The sequence below is a fragment of the Trachypithecus francoisi genome, unplaced genomic scaffold, assembly GCF_009764315.1.
Source record: "Trachypithecus francoisi isolate TF-2019V2 unplaced genomic scaffold, Tfra_2.0 Lachesis_group0, whole genome shotgun sequence".
Lineage (NCBI taxonomy): Eukaryota > Metazoa > Chordata > Mammalia > Primates > Cercopithecidae > Trachypithecus > Trachypithecus francoisi.
In genome coordinates, this window is record NW_022681453.1 from 161,085,971 (window position 1) to 161,109,373 (window position 23,403).

The 23,403-nt window shown below is 40.3% G+C and overlaps 1 protein-coding gene across 2 annotated transcripts in view; it reads right to left on the minus strand.

The window, feature by feature from the left end:
• TMEM108 (transmembrane protein 108) overlaps window positions 1-18,389 on the minus strand; it is a 355,944-nt gene extending 337,555 nt beyond the window's left edge. For both annotated transcript variants that reach the window (XM_033212658.1, XM_033212657.1), the window contains exons 1-2: window positions 18,242-18,389; window positions 10,337-10,455 (exon numbers count right to left, since the gene is read on the minus strand). The gene's annotated coding sequence lies outside the window, so the exon portion shown is untranslated. The remainder of the gene's footprint in view (window positions 1-10,336; window positions 10,456-18,241) is intronic.
• Between the last annotated feature and the right edge of the window lie 5,014 nt (window positions 18,390-23,403).

Here is a 23,403-nt window from a genome sequence, read left to right on the forward strand (position 1 = left end):
CAAAGCCTATCAACGCTACCAAGTGGTCACTGAAAAGAAACAGGAGCATTCTACACAGGGAGGAGAGAATGGGACCAAGGACAAGTTTGGGTAAAAAAGAAGTTTGTGCATAGAAAGAGCAGAAAGAAATTCAGACAGGGAGGTTGGAATCAGCCTGTGTCTTTATGCCTACTTATGAAGCACCTACAGCCAGGTGAGAACCATATAGCTCTGAAAATAAAATAAAGATGTAAGAATAGAGGCAAAGAGACTAAAGAACTTAAGGTAACAGGGTTAATGGAAGGAAAAAATGGAGGATTATGTGGAGAAACACCAGAGGAAACTAAAAGTTAAAATCCAGGACTGTACTAATATGGGATTTTGCTCTCTCAAAGTAAAAATGTTATTTTCTAAGTTGAGAGTCTCTAAATAATGTCTAACATTTAATGCCTGGTAAATACTGTTCTAATGACAATAATTAATTGCAGAAGTGATCCAATAAGTTCTTTCAAGTGGAAAAGAAACAGCTTTTAATAGTCAGGGGAAGCATGCTCCTCCCTGTCTGCCTTATTCCTTGTCTGTGATGGGCCCTTTAAAGGGGTGTGCTGATAGGAATGGGTCATGTTTGAGGACAAGGCATCAGCCACAGCTTTGCTTCTTTGAAAAGCGAAGGCGAAGAAAGAAGCTTTGCTTCTTTGAAAAGTGGGCATGGAAAGAAAAAGGCTGAGAAGAGCTGCCTTCTCCTGTGGTTCATAGGAAGAATAGGGCAGTTCAGGGCTGAGGGTTTCAGTCCTAGGCCCTCAGGGATCTGCATCTAAAGTTCTACCTCCACCACCCCTGTGCACATTTATCCTGCAGGAACTTCATGGGGTGTAGTCAATGGCAGGATGGGAAAAAAGGATCCCTGGCTCTTGGCCATCTTTCGGAATCTCTTTACACCCTGGAGAGAGCAGATGTCTTTACTGTTGCTAAAGAATCTTCAACAAGGCTGCAAATTAATTCCTGATTCTATGAGAACAAACATAATTTTGTTTTATTTTTGTAGAAAAATTGCATATGCACAAATTTGAGTCACTTAATCTTTCACTTATACTGTAAGATTAATGCTTCTTTAAAATTAAAGTTGAAGATTTTAATCTTCTGGCAACATGTGGTTATCTACATACAAATCTTCCTGTTCAGAAGAAACATGGATATATGTTAAGACCAATTAGATACGATTCTATATTTTTCCTTTTTATTTTTAAAAATTCAATACAGGGGATGGGGATCTTCACAGAGTCAGAAGAGAAGCTGGAGTAAATGTTTTATCTCTACTCTTTTCACCTCAGCAGTCAGCAGCTGGGTTGAGAAAGCTGATCCCAATCCCCATCACCCTTCAATAACAAACTACATTCTTTCCTCAACCAGCAGTTGAAGAAGCCCTGCTGAACCTCTTCTCTTCAGACTCCCTTTCAACAAAAGTTGCATATCTCTAAGGGAATACTAACTTATTCTCTGTATGTGGTGCCACCATGATCCAGCTACTTGAAGGGAAGTGTAAGAGCCTTAAATGAATTCAATGAAATGATAGGCTGTTTGTGCTGCCATGGGTCACTCCGCTCACAGCTGTGCAAGTCCAAATAGAGCCAGGACCATCATTCTTACCCTGACACAGAATCATAAATAAAGACAGAGCCTTCTGCAGTATTAGAATGCATTCCCTTGTAAGTCACACTCAATCACTGGCTCAAATGAAACTAATGCTCCAAGATCAGGGGGAAAGTGAACAAAACACACTATGTGAGGTAGTAATCCCCAAATGTCAACATTTGTGTGGAACTTATGTTTAGAGTAATAAGCCAAGTTATTTTCCTTTATCACAACTGGAGTCTTACAAACCTAGCTGTTGAACAACATTTGTCGGAGATGTCAAAATGTCTTTCAACATTTAGAAAGTCACCTAGTCATTATTCCTGTGCAACACATGGGTGGCCAAAAGAATCAAATTTGACAGATAGAAAAAACAAGATAGCTGTTTGGGAAATACAACTCCCCATTTCCCAATCATCCAGTCCAACAATTTCCCTACTACTCAGCACCGGGATAGAATCAGACTTCTCAAAAAAAAACAGATGCATGCTTTTTCACAATTGCTACTAAACATGTATGCTTTCTGAATAATCTTCCAGCTCTCTGTTGTCCATATAACCCACAAATACTATTTATAATGATTCAAAGAGTTAAGAATTCAGGGTCGTTATACTAGACTGAGGTCTCACGTTCTACCCCAGCACTGCTCTACCCCAGTGGGGTCTCAGTCTACCCCATCATTACTTTCTTCTAGAGAAATTGCCAGGCCCATAGCCCTTACTAAAGCAAATATCCCTAAATCACAGCTGTTTGGACCAGAAGAGAGCATCAGCAGCTCTAAAATTGCATGGTATAAAGCTTTAACCATCAGGATGATAGTTACTACAAAATCTATCATACTCCTTTTCTTCTTTTGGAGTTTGGTCTATACGCAGATCATTGGTTCGGTTGTGGGAACAATAAGTGGAAGCAGGAACATGAGAAACGAGAGAGAATCTAAAATGGAAATGCTGAACCACATTAATCATCTAAAAGTAGAACATGGACTGATCAACACTGTTAGTGCAGACACACCCTTGAGCTACAACAGATCAGAACAATCTTCCTGCTCCTGAGTTAAGTCCTGACTCCATGAGGTCCAGCCAGACTATTCTCTCATCCTAAAAGGCCCCTGAGATTCTTCACAGACTTGCCACATGACTGAAATTCTGTTTTCCTTATTTTCTCGTGCATCTTTAGTTAAGCCTTCCATTTTTAAAAGTAGCTTGAGTTTCCATTCTTGTAATCAAAATAGTCTATGTAGGCCCCTTGGCAAGACGTCTAAAAGTGTTCTCCTTTTCTTTGCTAATTGCAGAACAATTCTCAGATCTCCCAATAGTCTACACATAGCCTCACAAATTTAGGGGCTACTTTGCCAATATGTGCAATCACAGAGAAAGAAAGCAAATGGCTGGAAAAGCCTTTCTCCCTTGGATTGTCTGTAAATTGCTCTTATTGCATTTTTCCCTCAGTAGATCACTGTCGTGCAGAGAACAATCTACTTTCAGGTAGATGTAGATTTAGTTGCAGTGAATCAAAATAAAAATGCAGCATCTTGTGGGAGCCTCAGTAGTTCCTCTACTCTCTGTGGCACGGACAACCCCCTATGGTTTCTGGGTTGGTATCAAGCCTCTGAAAGCAAGTCTTGCAGTAGCAGACCCTGATTCTCCTGATCCCAAAAGAATAATATTGGCTACCAACAGCACTGCCAGCACCAGGGAAAGATTAGGTGATATTAGAAATTAATGAACCAGACACTCAGAGCACCTGCATCTTCCCTGACTCTAATTACTCCTCCCTCTCCCCATCAAAAAAGAAATAAACAAACCATCAAACTCATCTCTTTCTAGCAGTCAGTGATTCTCAATCAGAGTTGTAGAGGGACATTTTGATTGACACAATGACTTGGTTAGAATAATACGGGCATTTTGTGACCAGAGAGCCCAAATATCCTATAATAGACGGGAAAATTCTACATAACAATGATTCATTTCATCAAAATGCTAATAGCACCCATCTTGAGAAAACTGAGCCCTTCCAACATTTAGGGCAGAAAAAAATGGGTGAGAAAGGCAAACTAAAGGGAAAAGAACATTTAAAAAATCTATAGCTAACATCATATTAAATGGTGAGAAACTAGAAAGTAGAAGTTTTCCTACTAAGATCAAGAACAAAGCAAGGAAGTGCCTGTCACTACTTTTTTTTTTTTTTTCAAACATTGTACTAGAAGTCCTAGGTAATGCAATAAAACAATAAAATAAAATAAAATAAAAGGAATACAGATTGGGAAGGAAGAAATAAAAATATCTTTGTTCAGATGATATAATATGATCACCTATGGAGAAAATCTGAAGGAATCAACAAAAAAAACCTCTGGGACTAGCAAAGCAATTATAACAAAGTTGCAGGATACTAGAATAATATATAAAGGTCAACTATTTTCCTACATACCAGCAATAAACAAATGAAATTTGAAATAAAAAACACAATACCATTTATTTTATATCTCCTAAAATGAAATACTTAGGTGTAAATCTAACAAAATGTATACAAGATCTATATGAGGAAAACTACAAAACTCTGGTGAAAGAACTCAAAGAAGGACTAAATAGATATTCCATGATCACTGATAGAAAGACTCAATATTGTAAAGATGTCAGTTCTTCTCAATTTGATCTACAGAATCAACAAAATCCCAATCAAAATCCCAGCAAGTTATTTTGTGGCTACCACCAAATTGATTCTAATGTGTATATGGAGAGGCAAAACACCCAGAATAGCCAACACAATATTAAAGCAGAACAGAGTTGAAAGACTGACACTACCTGACCTCAAGACTTACTATAAAGTGCCATAATCAAGACAGTGTGGTATTGGTAAAATAACAGACCTATAGACCAATAGAACAGAATAGAGAGCCTAGAAATACACCTACATCAAGATAGTCAGCTAATCTTTGACAAAGGAGTAAAGACAGTACAACAAAGCAACAAATGATGCTGGTAAAATTGGACATCCAATGCAAAAAACATTAATCTAGACAGAGTCTTTATACTCCTTACAAAAATTAACTCAAAATGGATCAGAGGCATAAATGTAAAAGACAAAACTATAAAACTCATAGAAGATAACATAGGAAAAAACCTAAATGACCTTGGGTGTGGCAATGACTTTTTAGATACAACACCAAAGGCATGATCCATGAAGGAAAGAATTTATAAACTGGGCTTCTTTATAATTCAAAATGTCTGTTCTCTGAAACATCAGGTCAAGAGAATGAGAAGACCATCCACAGATTGGGAAAAAATATTTTCAAAAGACATATTTGACAAAGGATATTATCCAAAATATATTTAAAAACTTAAAAGTCAACAATAAGAAAACAATCTGAGTAAAAAATAGTCTGAAGACCTTAACAGATACCTCATCAAAGAAGACATACAGATGGCAAGTATGCATATCAAAAGATGTTCTACATTATATGTTATCAGGGAAAAGCAAATTAAAACAACACAACACTGAGCTATCATTACACATTTATTAGAATGGCCAAAATCGGAAACACTGACAATACCAAATGCTTGTAAGGATGTGGTGCAACAAGAACTCTCATTCATCGCTGATGAGAATGCAAAATGTTAGTCATTTTGAAAGACAGTTTGGCAGTTTCTTACAAAATAAAACATACTCTTACCATATGAGGCAGCAATCATGGTCTTGAATGTTCCCAGAGGAGTTAAAAATTTATGTCCACAAAAAAAAAAAAGGAAAAACCTTGCACACAGTTGTTTATATCAGCTTTATTCATGATTGCCAAAACATGGAAGCAACCAAGACGTCCTTCAGTGGGTGAATGGATAAACTGTGGTATATCCAGATAATGGAATATTATTCAGTGCTAAAAGGAAATGAGCTATCAAACCATGAAAGACATGGAGGAAACTTAAATGTTGGTTATTAAGTAAAATAAGCCAATCTGAAAAGGCTACATATTACATGATTCCAACTACATCACATTCTAGAGAAGGCAAAACTGTAGGCATAGTAAAAAAAAAAAAATAGTGGTTCCTGGGGTTTAGTGAAGGACAAAGGGGTGGGAAGTATGAAAAAGCAGAGCATGAAGGATTTTTAGAGCAGTGAAAATACCTACATACTACAATGATGGATACATGTGATTATACATTGGTCTAAAACCAAATAATGTACAACACCAAGAATATACCCTAATGTAAACTACAAACTTTGGGTGATTATGATGTGTCAATGTAGGTTCATCAGTTCTAACAAATGTGCCATTCTGGTGGGTGATGCTGACATTGAGGGAGGCTATGCATGTACAGGGAGTAGGAGTAGGAGGAATATGGGAAATCTGTATCTTCCTCTCAATTTTGCTTCAACTTAAAACTGTTCAAATAAAATAAATGAGTGAATAAAGTATTTTTAAAGAGAGAAAGAAAGTCAGGAAGAGAACAAGCAATGCATCCATCAAAAGTAAAACAGTAGGGCTAAGACTATTTAGGGATCAAGTCCAGGCTCTATCCACCTCCTTCCTCTCAACTCCAGCAATACTACTAATTGCCACAAACTCCTTATTCCCATTCCCTCTCCTATGCACAAGAATCTTGGACTCAGGGAACTTTAAATTATATCTTTTAAAAATTGTGTGACTGTATTTCCACATCTTTTCATTTGTTCTAATTATAATTTCTGAGCAACTAATATCGGTAATATTAATACATAATATAAACTGAAAATTCTTCCATGTTGCCAAAGGGCTTAATTACTAAATCTGTGCTGTAATATGTCTGTTGGAAAACTTGCTTTAGAGACTAATTCTTCAGGGGATAATTCCTCACCGATGAAGTCTGAGTATTAATACCCTCTTATGAAACACTTTTATTGAGCCAAGCTGAGAATTGGAAGTAGGGGAGGTGAAAATTCTCTTGCCACCTCTTCCAGACTCTTTGTAAAGCTCTAGGCAGTATCAAAAGAGACATCTTGCACAAACAAGCCTCACCATGAAGGGTCAGGGCATAGAGAGACCAAATGGAAAAAGACAGCTCAGCAGCCTTGGATTAAAGGGCAAATATTTCAGAGGCTGTGGATTTAATTATGTCAGAGATGTACCCATGGCACTTTCTGTAGCAGACAGATGCCACAGTAAGGTAAAAAGTTCAGCAAGATACACTCACAGACTGAAAGTTTCCTGAGGATGGAGAAAGCCCAAAACTCAATTCTGTTTTAAATGAGTTGAGGTCTTATTATTACAAGAACATACTATCATTCTAAATGTAAGTTTCTGACAAATAGGGATTTTCACAGGCTAAAGCAGTGCTAACAGATTTCTCTGATGATGGACATGCTCCCTATCTGCAATGTCCAATATGGTAGCCACTAACTACACGTGGCTACAGAGCACTTGAAATGTGGTTAGTGCGAGGAAGAACTGAATTTCAATTTAACTTTAATTAATTTAAGCAAGAAAAAGCCACATTTGGCTAGTGGCTACTGTATTAGACAATGCAGGAAAAGGCTTAAGGCATCATTTGAGAAAATGATCCAAGAGGTTATCACAAGAAAATCTTATATATGCTCTGACCACCTGAAAAAATACTTTCTCTGTGCCCTCCCCATTGTAAACACACACAGACACCATTTGTAAGAAATAACTACATCAGAAACCACTAATAAAGCAATGCTTCTCAAATTTTAGCATCCATCAGGATCAATGGGAGTTTTGTTAAAACACAGATTATTACACCTACTCCCAGAAATTATGATTTAATAGTTCTGTACACTTCTGACAAGTATAAATTATTCTCATGCTGCAGGTTCAGAGGCCACACTTTTGAGTAGTACTAGAATAAAAACTTCAACACTCAAACACAAGCCTACTCCTAACAAAGCGGAGCTTCTTTCACTTTTCACCTCTCTTCTACACCAAAGTGCCTCTTTCTTCAAGGCACATGGAATCCTTCTTAAACATTCTTATAAGTTTTGCTTAACACCTAGGACTAAAAATGTATGAAGAATGCAAATAAACAAGGCTATCCATGATGGCTTCTCTACACAGTAGATTCAAAATATAGTATATTTGTTGGAAACTTTGTAAGCAAGTCTAATAAATCACAGGGACCAGAAACACAACAAGGAGGAATGCAAATCTGCCAAGACAGTTTACATCTAATCCCTGCACTGGCCCTGTTTTAGAGTTAAACTGAGCCTTTCTATTAAAATAATGTAGGTTACTTCAGGTCTAGGTCAGAGTTACAGCCTCTTTGACCATTCCAACACATAGTACTAGAAGACTATCAAAAGAACATGTCATATTAAAACATTTATATTTATAATTCAAATGGCATATATTAAAGATAACCCCTTTCCATATTCCTAAAGAAGAGAAGAAACAGAAATGTAAAAGTTTCTAGAATAAACACTGATCTCCAAACATTCTCTGGTCTTTATTGTATTGTCTGCAAAAACTGATCTGGACCAGCAGTCATTTGGGAGGATAGTTTTCCTTTGGAGGCTATTTCTTTACATCCTTTGGTCTAGTAATACATGAGTCACTTTAACATTAGCAGATCACCTTATCAAATGCAATTTCCTTGACTGCGCTTTTGAACAGCCTTCTTTCTGCCTCATCCACTCTTCCATTTTTTTAACTTTGCAAAGGAAAGTATTCATCCAGAATATATTATCACAATGAACCAGAACATGAAGCCCTTGAATAAACTCAGAATCCAGCACTCTTCATTATTTCCCATACCACAGACCTTCGCCCTTCTTCAAACCCCCACAGTTCCTCAGTTAGTGCCATCAAAAGAATTAAGAATTACCCTTGGGTCCTAGAAATTAGGGAAGACGAGTATCGCTTCTTAGACTTGACAGAGTCCCCAAGGAGTTACACAGTACTATGTACATTACTTCATTAGACTATTTAGCTATTTATGTGTGTATATTTTACAGATAGGGAAAGTGAAACAAAATGAAGTTAAATGATTAAAATTCAATACCAGAGAACTTCAGAGCAAGATTAAATCACTCTATCCCTTCAGCAGTGTTTCTCAACCAGGGGCAATTCTGCTCTCCAGGGGACATCTGGCAATGTCTGGAGACATTTTTGATTGTCACAATCAGGGAGGGAGATTCTGGCATTTCATGGGTGGAGGTCAAAGACACTGCCGAACATCCTACAATGCACAGGACACTCCACACAAGAATTGCCTGGCTCAAAGTGTCAATAAATAGTGCAAGGTTGAGAAACTAACTCTGGTCCACTGGCATCTCTAGCATTACTTTATTTGGCCCCAAATCAATAATTAAAGAATGGCTCCCTCCACAATGTAGTCCTTGTATAGTATTTACACAGAAACATACCGGCCAAGTGCTATTTCTGACATGCTATACTTTTTAGTTACCTTTAAAATAGAGGATATACAGGATATAGTTTTAAAACAGAGGATATACAGGATATAGAGGAAATTGAGCAAAGCTAGCAAAGACCAGCTCCTTTCTTTTAATGAGAAAATCTAACTAAAACCAACTCCTTTTCTTAGCAACCTCCAGGTGGTGAGTTACAGTCGGCATCTGGCTGCTCACCTGGACCCTTCTCCTGATGTACTTTGCAGCTGCCCTTTCTTTGCTTTATCTCCAAGCATATGCATCACTTGAGAGCAATAATGATGTACACTTATTAGAATCTCCAGAGATCTCCATCCTCTAATTGTCTATTTTGTTGAGTAAATTGTACTCATTACTGAGCCACATGAGGCACCTAAAGATAACAGCCTTTTCTGGGTGCCCTCTGTCTGAGCCGGGATAATGGGACACTATCTAGCAAATGTTTAGCAGTATTGAGCCAAGCTGCTTAAAAGAACCCTTCAGTTTTCAGCTAAGTATGTTTCTTTAACCTCCTATCCCTCGTTCCTAACCATCCTCAGCTTTTCTTCGATTTATATGAATCATAATTTTCTCTTCAAGGAGTCTGGTTTTAGTTTAAGCTCTAGAAGTTGGAGAGCTCAGAAAGGATGTGATGTCCTTTCCACATCAAGCAGTGAATTTCTCCTTCTGGTCTCAAAAATCTATAGCACAAGTGAAAATTCAAAGCCAGTTTTGGTTATAACGTTGCCAGTGACCACATGCATTGTATGAGGGACTGCAAATAGATGAGGCATGAATGGACATGTGACTTCTAGTGATGCTAGATAAAATAAAATGGAACAGGCAAAACCACGTGCTTTGCCAGTGCTATTATCCACCAAATCTGGAATTTTCAACACTTTGAGAAGTTATTTCCTTCACTAAAAAAGTGATTAATGAAGAAAAAGTTAAGCAGAGTAATCAATGAAGAAGGAAGGTGGTAGGTGAGGGAAATAGAAGTTACCAGACCTAACACATGACGTGGCTATAAGGAAATGATAGTCAGGCCTGGTTCCCATCTCTACAGTGCACTTCAAGAGGGCTCAACAGCCCCTCCCATGTAAATCACACCCTATACGAACTCACTAAAAATTCCTGTTTTGAAATATTTCCATGCATAGATTCCATCCCATCACCTTTGTCATGGTTTTCTCTTCATAACTGCTGCTTTGCATGGTATCTATGCGTTGAATCAATAAAGGCTTTTAGGAGCCTTTCACAGACAGGGCATCATATTGCACTGACTCCAAGAGACAGGTGAGACAAGAGCCTCTATGAATTGGAAAAGCAAGAAAAACAGTGGCAGAGAATGCCTTTGCCTTACCCTGGAGTAGAGGGTGTGGAAGCCTTCAAACGCACTTACATCCTCATGACCCATCGGCTCTGCTGCTTTTCACTGCCCATTCATTTCTGCATGTTGGATGACCACCAATCTATCACCAACTGGCAAAGATGAAAATGAAAAAATGCATTAGGCCAAAGGATCCACAACTTCAAGTCCCAAGTCACTGCTGAAGTAAATATGAGAGTAGACTAAGTGCTTACCACATAGACTCAAACATGTATAATAGCTCAAGTTCAATAAAAGTTTATTTCTGATTCATGTATGCATACTGGACAGTTGAACATGTCGGTGGGGTGGACCTAATGCAGTGATCCAGGTACCCACACTGACAAAAGTCCTGCCATGTTTAAAACATAATTTCCAACGTTGCCCTATGGGTTCTCTCCATTCCAGTCAGCTAAGAATGGAAAACAGTATGAAGAAACTTGCATGCGCATTCTCTGTGCTTTTTTTCCTAGAAGTGGATCACAATACTTTTCCACTTCCATCACATTCTGTTGGTTGGCTAAAACTCAATTACACAGTCACACTTAACCTTATGGGCTGCAGGGCAGTGACCAGACTCCATCATACAAAAGTGACTCCAGCCCACGAAGACAGCATTAAGTTTAGAGTAGAGGGTTCTGAGTAAGACACTAGCACAGTAACCTTGACTTAGTTACTTAACTACTCTGAGTCTCAGTTTCCTCAGCTGTAAAAGACTGTTCCTCTCTCATAGACTCAAAATCGGCCGGGCACAGGGGCTCACGCCTATAATCCCAGCACTTTGGGAGTCCGAGGCAGGCAGATCACAAGGTCAGGAGATCAAGACCATCCTGGCTAACAAGGTGAAACCCCATCTCTATTAAAAAATACAAAAAATTAGCCAGGCATGGTGGCCGGCGCCTGTAGTTCCAGCTATTTGGGAGGCTGAGGCAGGAGAATGATGTGAACCCAGGAGGCAGAGCTTGCGGTGAGCTGAGATCGCACCACTGCACTCTAGCCTGGGCGACAGAGCGAGATTCCGTCTCAAAAAAAAAAAAAAAAAAAAAAACAGCACTTCAGAATTTTTTTTAAGAGATAGGAAGAGATAGGGTCTCACTCTGTTGCCCAGGCTAGAGTACACTGTGTGATGACAGCTCACTGCAGCTTTAAACTCCTCAGCTCCAGTGTTCCTCACACCTCAGCCTCCTGGGTAGTTACGGCTATAGAAATGTGCCACCATGCCCAGCTAATCTCTTCTTAAATGTATATAGTGATGGAGTCTCACTATGTTATCCAGGGTGGTCTCAGACTCCTGGCCTCAAGCAATCCTCCTGCCTCAGCCTTCCAAAGCACCAGTTTTACAGGCACGAGTCACCAACTTCTTGGACTTTAAGGTGCATGTGCATCCTCTAGGCATCTTGATAAAATGTAGGTTCGGATTTGGTAGGTCATGGGTGAAGCCAGAGATTCTGTATTTCTAACCAGCTCCCACATAATACTCATGCTGCTGTCCTTTGGCATTTTGAGTAGAAAATAGATAAAGGATTAGAGAATATTTTTTGAAAACCATAAAATCATTTGCAGATATAAAGAACTATTATCCTGGCACTAATTGATTATAAATAAATTCCCAAGTAGGCAGCAATTTTTTTTTTTTTTGAGACGGAGTCTCACTCTGTCACCAAGGTTGGAGTGCAGTGGCGTGATCTCGGCTCACTGCAAACTCTGCCTCCTGGGTTCATGCCATTCTCCTGCCTCAGCCTCTCAAGTAGCTGGGACTACAGGCGCCCGCCACCACACCTGGCTAATTTTTTGTATTTTTAGCAGAGATGGAGTTTCACCATGTTAGCCAGGACGGTCTCGATCTCCTGACCTCGTGATCCGCCGGCCTTGACCTCCCAAAGTGCTGGGATTACAGGCGTGAGCCACCATGCCTGGCCCCTAGGCAGCATTTTTTAGGATATGTTTAGTCTGGGTACCAGGTACAATTTCTTAGAGTCACAGGATTTTGGAACAGGAAACAATTAAAGTAGTCACTACTCTCTCCCCTTATTTTCCAAACAAGGAAACAAGCTCAGAGAAATCAATCATGCCCCCAAAATCTCACAATAACTCAGCAATATACTGAGATTAGAATGCAGAAATTTGACATTACATAACATAATTAGGTTATTACATAAACCCAATTATCACCTTCTAAAGAAGAAAAGGTAATTTTTATTCTTCTACTAAAGCAAGAACAAATATTACTTTGGCCAAAAAGATACATAGCCAAAAAGGGGCCAGCAGGTGAATTCACCAACATGGGTCACTATGGTACCAAAAGCAGGCAAGGTGTCACAAGACACAAAGCAAGAAATTTTCGAGCAAATGTTCCTCAAAATTCAAAACATTTGCATTTTTAAACAAGGATTTTTATTTCCAATTTATACAAACTCCCAGTCACTCCTATTTGGAAACAATTAGGAAAAGAGAGAATTTGGGATTGCAAATAGAAAAGGAAAATGATTAGCCGAGGAGGAGCAGCAATTTCCGTGGTAAACCCCGGGTACAAATAAAGGAACCTAAAGAGTTTTTTAAATTCCTAGCATGTAAATTATTTTGCATCTCTGGGATCATGGTGGGTCCTAGGAGCCTAGAGTTGAACATGAGATGTCGTACCTCAGAAGTCAAAAACTCCAAGTCATGAATTAGAAAGGAACTGAACATCTGGAAATCAAGTCAGATTGGGGGAGAAGGGAGCCTCTTAGTATGGGTGTCATTGCCAATAAAGCAACATGAATTTGAAAGTGTTTTGTTAAGATTAGGGGAGAGTACTTATTGAGGAAGGAATGATAAATGGAAATCAATACTCGCATATACATTATTAAGATGGGCAAAATGCTATTAGCATCATTCAGTGAGCAATTTGTTAAAAGGTAAAAATGTTCCTACGAACTTCAATAAGTTTACCCCATACCTTACCCCTAACACTCCTCCACCCTAATGTTTTTCAGCTCCTCAGACAAGAACTCAGAATTCTTACCCTATTTTTTGTGTGTGTGCCACAGACCTCTTTTGTAGTCTCCTGAAGCCTAAGGACCCCCTTCTCAGAATTACGTGTGAAATGAATAAGATAAAATACATAAGATTACAAAGGAAGTGAATTATATGAAAGATTCTCCCATCCAGAGAGATGCTGGGGACTCCATGAACCCAACTTAAGAACATCTGATTGAGGAATGATTCTTCTAGGATAATGCAAGTTTTTCCTTACAAGAAACAGCATATGCAGAAAAGTTTTTAAAGCCTAAAGATGCACAGTAAAAAATCCTGCTCACGATCAATCAGTGAAGAAAAGAATGCGCTGCAAAGAGAAGCCTGACCTTGAATTTCTGCCAAAACTCAAAGCTATTCATGCTGTTGCTTTAAAGCCCTACATTAAGGAATTACTCAGAAAATTTTCTTGGCCCCAGCCTTGTAGACACAGCATATTCTGTGGCCTGATGGCAGATGAAATAAAGCAGCATTGGAGAAGGGAAAACTATATTGAGTCCTGAGCTTGCATCCTAGTCCTCTAACCAGTTCTCTGCCACTAACTAGCTGTTACCTTAGTCAAGTCACTCATCTCTGAATTGAACTGTCTATAAATTGAGAAGGTTAAGTTAAATAATCTTCAAGGGTTTCTTCCTACTCTGAACAGTTAGGATCCTAAAATAATGCACAACCATTTCTCTGGGAAGAAACATTAGCAAGACGTCTTTTTGCTCTAAGCTCACAGTATGAATATATTTTCTAAATAATTTTTAGAGTCTTCAGAAATACCTTATGAGAATCACCTAACCATAGAACTTTAGACTTGGAAGAGATTTTAAGAGACATCCATTATCTCATCAATCTCAGTGAACAAGTGAGAAAAGTAAGGTTCAGAAAGGTGAATAGATTTATTTTTAGTCACATAATAAGGTGGCATTAACGGACTGTTGGGCCTACTGCTATCTGGCAAAAGCAGGATTTTAGTATTTAGCATTGATAGTAAAGACAAGCTCATCAGTTCACTTGGAGAGATAGAAAGAAACCTCAGATAACCTAAGCCGTAGGATGAGAACCACATAAAGCAGCAGGTGACTGGGGTAATGGCACCTAGAAGCAGTATCCTATACCTCAGGCAGAGTCAAAGCTGGGGCCCTCATTACACACTACAATCTTCCCATCTCAAAGAACAGTAAACAACAGCTAGAGAACAAAGAACAGTTATTTCAAAATAGGTGGATGGATGAATTAACCCTGACTAATATCATTAAAACCAAAGCATAAGTTTGGGGCTGCTAATATAATATTGAAAGGTCAGCATTAACTAAGAAAATCTAAAAACATCTGTTAGGAATTTTCAAGTTTTAGAAGAAACGAATTAAGAATTATTTTGACCTATCTTCTGTGGACAGCCCTGAAATACAGTGACTACTTTATCAGCATTATTTTTACTAATACTCTCACTGCTATCTTCAGAGCATGTACGTACCAGCTACTGTTCAGGTTTAAAATTCACATGTACATTTCCATAGTCCCATCCATACGTGTAGACTAGTTTCACATGCAAGTAATTAGAAACGATGAAGTTGTTGGAAATTTTCATCAAATCGTGATTATTATGTTTAATTAACCAACGATATGTATGTCGGGTGCATTTATAACCTATGCTATGATGCTTGTCAGTTTACTCTTTGCCTTTTCCCTTCAGAAACATGCATGTACAGTCAATGTAATCACAGCCATTCCTCAATCCCCATGACACACATTATTCCTACCTTATGTAAACAGTTATGGCTTTCAGAACTATTTTCTTTGAGATTTTGTTTGAGGGCTGACATAGCCTTTCAGAATTTTCTGACTAGAGGCTACACACACTGCTGATTTGCCAGCTCCATAGCTCAGCTCCTCCAGGACTTCCCAGAGGCAGCAGTGCCATCTACTGGTAAGGAGGGTACAACTTGTTTTCTGGGAGCCTTGGGGGTGACACCAGCCAAGAACCTGAAGGAACGGCAGCCTAGATTTAGGTCTTTGTGAGCCCTCCTTTTCTCAAGCATATTAAAAGCATAACTGATGCTTACAACCTGAGACATGTAACTACCACAGGAGCTTTCATTGTGTGAATGGTTACGTCCTCTGGAAGCCACATAAAGCCAGCCAGGCTAGCCAATGAGGCAGCTCTGCCTTGAAATGCCTCCTCAAGTATCCAAAAGCAGGCAGCAGAGCCCTACTGAATTAAACATTTCCTGGCTCTCCTCTTTCCCCAATGCTTCCCTATCAGATGATCTCACCCAGTCCCCCCACCTGTGGCACTGTTATCCAGCTGTATCTTACAGTATCTGTTCTAAGGAAGGTGCTCAGATCCCTCTCAATATGAAGGCTCTTATACTTACACAACGTGACACAGATCCTCCTCAAAGGACTCTACTGCTTAGGCATGCAGGTCGGACTCTAATCTCTCTCATTCACTCTCTATCCTTCCCGTCCCTGACCCAGGGGACAGAAACGACAGAAAGGAAAAGATTTTGTTGTTGCTTTGAAAGCAACACTAGTGGGCTTTTATTGAATCAGAGAATAAAACCTTGTCCTATAGGTCACTGAAGTATGTTGCTAGATGGACTAAGCCTGTCAATCTTTTTGTTGTCCCTTGCATAACCTAATCAGTGTTTCCCAACCTTTTCAAAATCCCTGCCTCCCTTCCACAGGCCAAACAAACAATGCATACCCTCTGTGGTTTATGGAACAAAGATGAGTTTCTTTCCTCTGAAAATAAAAGTGCATACTATGCCACTTACCTTACCCTCAGCATTCTTTTCTCCCCTCTACTCCATGCCACTTAAAAAAAAAAAAATCTCTGGCCGGGCATGGTGGCTCACTCCTGTAATCCTAGCACTCTGGGAGGCTGAGGCAGGTGGATCACGAGGTCAGGAGTTCGAGACCAGCCTGGCCAATCTGGTGAAATCCAGTCTTTACTAAAAAATACAAAAATTAGCAGGGCGTGGTGCCACACACCTGTAATCCCAGCTCCTGGGGAGGCTGAGGCAGGAGAATCGTTTGAATCCAGGAAGTAGAGGTTACAGTGAGCCGAGATCACACCACTGCACTCCAGCCTGGGTGACAGAGTGAGACTTTGTCTCTAAAAAAAAAAAACTCTCATAAAGTTTTAAATTATTCCCACTAATTTGGTTTGTGTGACAGTCTATCAGGTGACAACCTATATTTCACTTTACTAGGGTCATTTGTGATATTCTGAATGAGCTTTGCAGCAACTTGTTCTTTTACTTTCATGCATCTCAGAAAACCAACAAAAGTTGATTTGCTGTGGCTGATAAACCTGAATTTGATCCCCTTAACAAATTTAGGTGTTCCCTCTTAAAAAAATATATTTATCTTGCCTAGTAAACTGATTTATTAGCAAGTGTAGGCATTTCACAGGCATGGGGTGTGTTTTAGAGGTTTGAAATCAGGTCGTTTCCTAAAGAAACATGATGTTGTACAGGAAATGTTAAGAGCTATAAAGGGCTTTGAAGGTATCAGGATGTCCCCAAGGGACAAGGTAGTGAGACCCTTGCCCATCTCATACCAGAAAGAGTTCTGAATGAATTACGTGGAAACTCCAGAACACAGTAATATCTTCATAATGAGTTAGTTGAACCATTTCTTACGGAGTCGATTACCAGGTGTATTCAACAAATCAAGAAGTTAACCCGTGGAAAATCGAAGGGACTTTTTGTTTGCCTATGAGCTGTCTGGGGAAATGGAGGAGAGGCAGGGAATACCTTGCACAGCTCAACCTGCTCTTAAGTTCCTGGACACACCTTCCCCTTTTTAAAGTATGATTTAAAGGCAACAATCCGTCTCCCCCGGACTCCCATACAAACCTCTTTTGGCAGCCAAATGGTCTTCATCAAGCACACACTTTTCAAAGAATTAAGGAAGTCTGAGTAGGTTTAGTTTAGACCCTGCCTTCCCTCTCCCCACAACCCAGTAACATGCTGAAAATAAGTAATTACCCTCCTGAGCACCCCCAAGAAAACCTGTTTACAGAAACTACAACTCTTCCTCTGAAAAAAACCTTATCTTCTTAAGGAAGAATCTCAGTGTGATGGTCTGGTCTGCAGTTCACTGCAGGCATTTCCCTCCTCACCATTTACCAGTCATCAGTTACGCTATATCTGAAATTCCTTTTTGTAGCCTCATTTAGACCGGCTCCACCGGTGCCCAACTGCTTAGAAAAAGAAAAAGAAAAAAAAAAAAGCTTCTGAACGAATCTCTGGATTCCTCCAGCAGGCTCAAAGCGTTCAATTTCGCTGAAACTCTGGGGTGAAAACCGCCAGGTCCAGCGGGCAGAGCAACCTCCCGGGCAGCACCGGGGTTCCGTACCCGGCGAGGCCGCCGGCACCTAGGCAGGAGGGCTCTTCGCACAGCTGCGCTAGAAATTCGGTTTCGCTCGCGGCCGCGGGATTAGTTCGAGTCTTACGGGCTGGCCAAAGTGACACTACATTTCTTCTTCGTTCTCCCATGTGACAGGTCCCCCTGCATTAAAGCCACCTCCTCCTCGGCCCCAACCCAGGTCCAGCGCCCCTGACGCCCGCGCCCCATCACCCGCACCCTCCACCTGGGGAGAGGGTTCATGCCAGCAACCCTCCGGGCGGGAAACAAAGGCTGAGGCAGGGCTGCCAGGTGGGCAACTCCCCTCGGGCAGACCCGTCACCGCAGTGGGGAGGATGGGAAGGTGCCTGAGAGGATAGAAAAAGGGAAACCAAGGCAACCGGGACTGCATCCTCCCCGACGCTGGGCTCCCGGGGCAAGCTGACCCCACACCTCCCCGCGCCCCGCCCAGCCCTGCCTAACCCGCTTGCCGGGACCCAGCATGGGAGGGACTGGGGGCCGCCCCGCAGCGCCGCTTACCTCGGGAGAAGAGCTCCGGCTCCCTCCGACGGCTCAGGAGAAAGCCCCACCACTCGCGCACGCGCTCTCGCGCACTCGCGCCTTCGCCCCTCGGGCCCCAGCGCGCGCCTCTCCGACTGGGCTCTGGCCCGCCCCAGCCTTGTCCGTCAGCGTTTGCAACAGCCAATCCGGTCCCACAGAAGGCTCAGCTCCAGTCACGTGGTGAGACCAGCCAATCACCAAATTGCCCTCGGCAGCGCCAGCTCCGATGTCCCTGGGGGTTCGGTTGCTACCTAGCAGAGCGGATGCGAGATGGCATAAAGGTTTGAGTCTCGGTTTTCGGGGGCTGAGTGGCAGTCAGTTGATGAATTACCAGATCAATTGACTTCTCAAATTATAATATAAATAAGAATCACTTGACTATCTTGTTAAAATGCGGATTTTAATCCAGAAAGTCTGGGATGGGGACCTGAGATCCTGCATGTCTAATAAGCTCCTAGGTGGCGATGACGATGTTCTTGGTCGGAGGATCACGCTTTGAATTGCACCTGTCCGAAAGTAATGGCTGTAGCCCTAGTTCCACGTAATTTGAAAGTTGCACCTTTCTTGTCTTCCACTGATGAGAAGCGTTCCTGTGACTGGCTACTTGGGTTGTCCTAGTTATGCTTACAGTTTGGGCACCAGCTGACGGAAGGTGTGTTTAATCCCCCCACATTACCCACCCTCAGGCTATGGAGCAGCAATCATGCCAACTTGGTGACTGGAGTGTGGAGCCGGAAGTGGAGACGGAATGGCCATGGAAGAGAACACTGTGTCTACATTAATCCTAAAGGGTTGGGTGTGTATGTCTGAGTGGCGCGGTGCCAGACTCTTGGCCAGAGAAGTGTTATAAGTGGTCCCTGCTTCTCAAAATATAACAGTCTGTTGTAGAACTACACAGGCTAGCTCAGAAAGAAGTATGTGGGGTAAACATCCAGGGAGCTAACGGTCACAGCACAAATTCAAGCATAAGCTAAAGAGGTTGTAAAATAATATGCTTTGGGGATCTTAAACACTGTCCAAATATTCTTCTGTCAGTAATTCCAGAGTCAAGAAGTTAGGACTCCCACTGGCCCTGTCATCTTCTCTCAAATTTGACCTAAAGACTCAGTGTTTTCGAACTGGTCAGCTAGAACCTTTGTCGTTCAGCATAGCCAAGCTCTTATTACCCAATAGTGTACCGCCATAGTTCAAGATTCTTAAGTGCTGAATTCTCCAAAACCTTCATCTCTCATCTCTTCAAACCAGGTGATATAACCCTGCTTCAGCTTTTCTCTCTCACTATTTATCAAGGTGATCAAACTATCGCTTAGAGAAAACTTCACCTTTGTCAGTGTGTCTTGGACTTCTCTGGCTTCTCAAGCCTGGTTAGACGGTAAAAGATTGTGGGGCCCTGTGCCTGGAGATTCTGATTGGGATGAGAAGTGGGGCTTGGACAGTTACAGGTTTAAAAAGTTCCACTGGCAATTTGATATCCAGCCATGCTTGAGAACACTTGCAGAAGCTGCTAGATCGATAGACTCATTTTTTAACAGGGAAAACTAAACTCTGCAACACAAATCACTAATGACATATACACTCTCCTAAACAGAAGAAAGTTTCCACATAATTTTTGAGAACTGATTTTTAAAGGCCAAAAATAATTCATAGGTAACAAATACTCCAAACACTAGTCAATGGGATAAAATGAAAAGCTAGGTGCACAACTAGGTTTAATTTCAATTGATTAACTAAATATTTCCAAAAGAACGTATTGCCTTTTGTTAACCATGCCAAACTGATAAACTCTCTGGTGATAGCTTTACTTGTTTTATGCCCTTCTTAACTAGAACAGGTTTCCATTTGAGCATTTCTTTTTATTTTTTATTTTAGGTGCCAGGGTACATGCGCAGGATGTGCAGGTTTGTTACAAAGGTAAAGGTGTGCCATAGTGGTTTGCTGCACCTAGCAACCCATCACCTAGGTGAGTCTATTTCAAATATTCCAAGGATTCCCAATTCTCTTTCCTGGTGTTTTACCACATTCTGTTACTTTTTAAAAGTGATTAGTGCCTGCACCTTGGAAAACTGTTGTACAGAGCTTTTGTATGGAGTGATATTCAATGTAGTGGAATATGACCTACTTAGATTTTAACTAAATGAGTGATATCCCCTCAGAACATTCTACCAACGCCAGCTATCTTACTCAAAAGTGACTTTATTTGTGACACCAGAAATATGGAAGCCCAATGTGTGAGCCTGCAAACTAGCTTCCCTCCTTCTGTGACACTTTTAAAAATATATTTCACAGCATTCAAATGGCGGAGAAATTTTTCTCACCTTGTAAACTTGCTTTATCTATTGAGTAAAACAAGGACAGTTTTCACTGCTACTTAACTAGTAGGAGTAATGTAAATTTTTAACTAGAAAAAAAAGCATTTATTTTTCTCTTTGTGGGTGTCATCATTACAGAAAGAAGCAACAAGAAACAAAGACTCTCGCTTGAGGATATAAATTTGAAAAAAAAAAAATCCAGGCTGTCATTCATTCTCTGCTTTTCGGTCTACTTCCCTCAAATATATAACCTGATTTTCCTGTCTCAGGAAGTGGATATATTACTAACCTGATATGAGTTAGCTCAAAGCAGGTTTCCTACCCCTTAGTCCAGAAATTGCCCAGCAAGAGATTTAGGTATATTTGAAAAGAAAGAAAAAGATAAGATATAAGCCATCCACCATTTTGCCAAGTCCCAGAAATCCACCCATTACTGTATTATAACCAGAACCCCCATAGACTGCTTTCTAATTGCTAATTACCTTTTTATCTCTCAGACAATAAATAGCTTCTCTAAATTTAATTGATTTCATTCATGAAGACCCATAGATTACCTAAGGTTCTAGTCTCCATCTGTCATATAAATCCTGCCAGGATAACATTTTGTATCTATGTATCTGTGTTTTAATAACTGATACTTTTATCCCTTTTCTGTAACTGTGTACAGATTTAACCCAACCACAAGGCATTTTTGTAGAAAACTTAGTTTTCTTTGTATTCTCTATAATGAATGTTAAGAATATAAATACTCACTTTTATATTTTGACAAAACAATTTAAACTTAAAATATGTATAGATAACATATACCCCTCTGTACCTCCCCCAACTTAAGAAATCAAGCATTATACATACAGTTGAAGACCCCATGTGCCCTGATTTTTTTACAAATGGAGATTTCATAATTAGCAAGCTTATTCACCAAGGAGAGATAATGGTTTATAGAAGGAATACTATTTCATGCATGTAATAGGCAATACAAGTGTAAATGGTCAAAAGTATTACTGAATAAAATGTTTGGACATTCCAAACTGATATAAGAAAAAGCCAAGGAAAACTAGAAATCACCTGTCATTCAAAACCTGTGTCTTACAATTACAAAGGACATGGAAAGCAGATAAGCCTCAGAAAACAGCAGTCTGGAGCAGAGGTGAGGTGAGGATTCAGGTTTCATTTATTCAATCAACACACTGCATTAGCCTTGTTTTTTAGCTCATTTTAAGAGAAGTAAGCTATCACAATTCAAAATAAAAAGTTTTATGTTACAAGTGAGGCGCATAACACTATAAGATCGCATGGAGATGGAGTACTAATTCTGACTGATGACATCAGGGAAAGTTTTCTGCAAGAAATTATACGTGAACTGAATTCCGGAGTTGTAGGAGTTAACCAGCTGTTACGGACTGTTTCTCCCCAAAATTCGTATGTTGAAACCTCCCATCCCCAGTGGAATGATGTTGGGAGGCGGGGTCTTTGGGAGGTAATTAGGATTAGATGAGGTTGTAACGGTAGAGCCCTCATGAATAGGATTAATGCCCTTATTTCTTTATTTATTTATTTTTATTATACTTTAAGTTCTAGGGTACATGTGCATAACGTGCAGGTTTGTTACATATGTATACTTGTGCCATGTTGGTGTGCTGCACCCATCAACTCCTCAGCACCCATCAATTCGCCATTTATATCAGGTATAACTCCCAATGCAATCCCTCCCCCCTCCCCCCTCCCCATGATAGGCCCCAATGTGTGATGTTCCCCTTTCCGAGTCCAAGTGATGTCATTGTTCAGTTCCCACCTATGAGTGAGAACATGCGGTGTTTGGTTTTCTGTTCTTGTGATAGTTTGCTAAGAATGATGGTTTCCAGCTGCATCCATGTCCCTACAAAGGATGCAAACTCATCCTTTTTTATGGCTGCATAATATTCCATGGTGCATATGTGCCACATTTTCTTAATCCAGTCTGTCACAGATGGACATTTGGGTTGATTCCAAGTCTTTGCTATTGTGAATAGTGCCGCAATAACATACATGTGCATGTGTCTTTATAGCAGCATGATTTATAATCCTTTGGGTATATACCCAGTAGTGGGATGGCTGGGTCATATGGTACATCTAGTTCTAGATCCTTGAGGAATTGCCATACTGTTTTCCATAATGGTTGAACTAGTTTACAATCCCAGCAACAGTGTAAAAGTGTTCCTATTTCTCCACATCCTCTCCAGCACCTGTTGTTTCCTGACTTTTTAATGATTGCCATTCTAACTGGTGTGAGATGGTATCTCATTGTGGTTTTGATTTGCATTTCTCTGATGTCCAGTGATGATGAGCATTTTTTCATGTGTCTGTTGGCTGTATGAATGTCTTCTTTTGAGAAATGTCTGTTCATATCCTTTGCCCACTTTTGGATGGGGTTGTTTGTTTTTTTCTTGTAAATTTGTTTGAGTTCTTTGTAGATTCTGGATATTAGCCCTTTGTCAGATGAGTAGATTGCAAAAATTTTCTCCCATTCTGTAGGTTGCCTGTTCACTCTAATGGTAGTTTCTTTTGCTGTGCAGAAGCTCTTTAGTTTAATTAGATCCCATTTGTCAATTTTGGCTTTTGTTGCCGTTGCTTTTAGTGTTTTAGACATGAAGTCCTTGCCCATGCCTATGTCCTGAATGGTACTACCTCGGTTTTCTTCTAGGGTTTTTATGGTATTAGGTCTAACATTTAAGTCTCTAATCCATCTTGAATTAATTTTCGTATAAGGAGTAAGGAAGGGATCCAGTTTCAGCTTTCTACTTATGGCTAGCCAATTTGTTGGAAGTTCTGGCTAGGGCAATCAGGCAAGAGAAA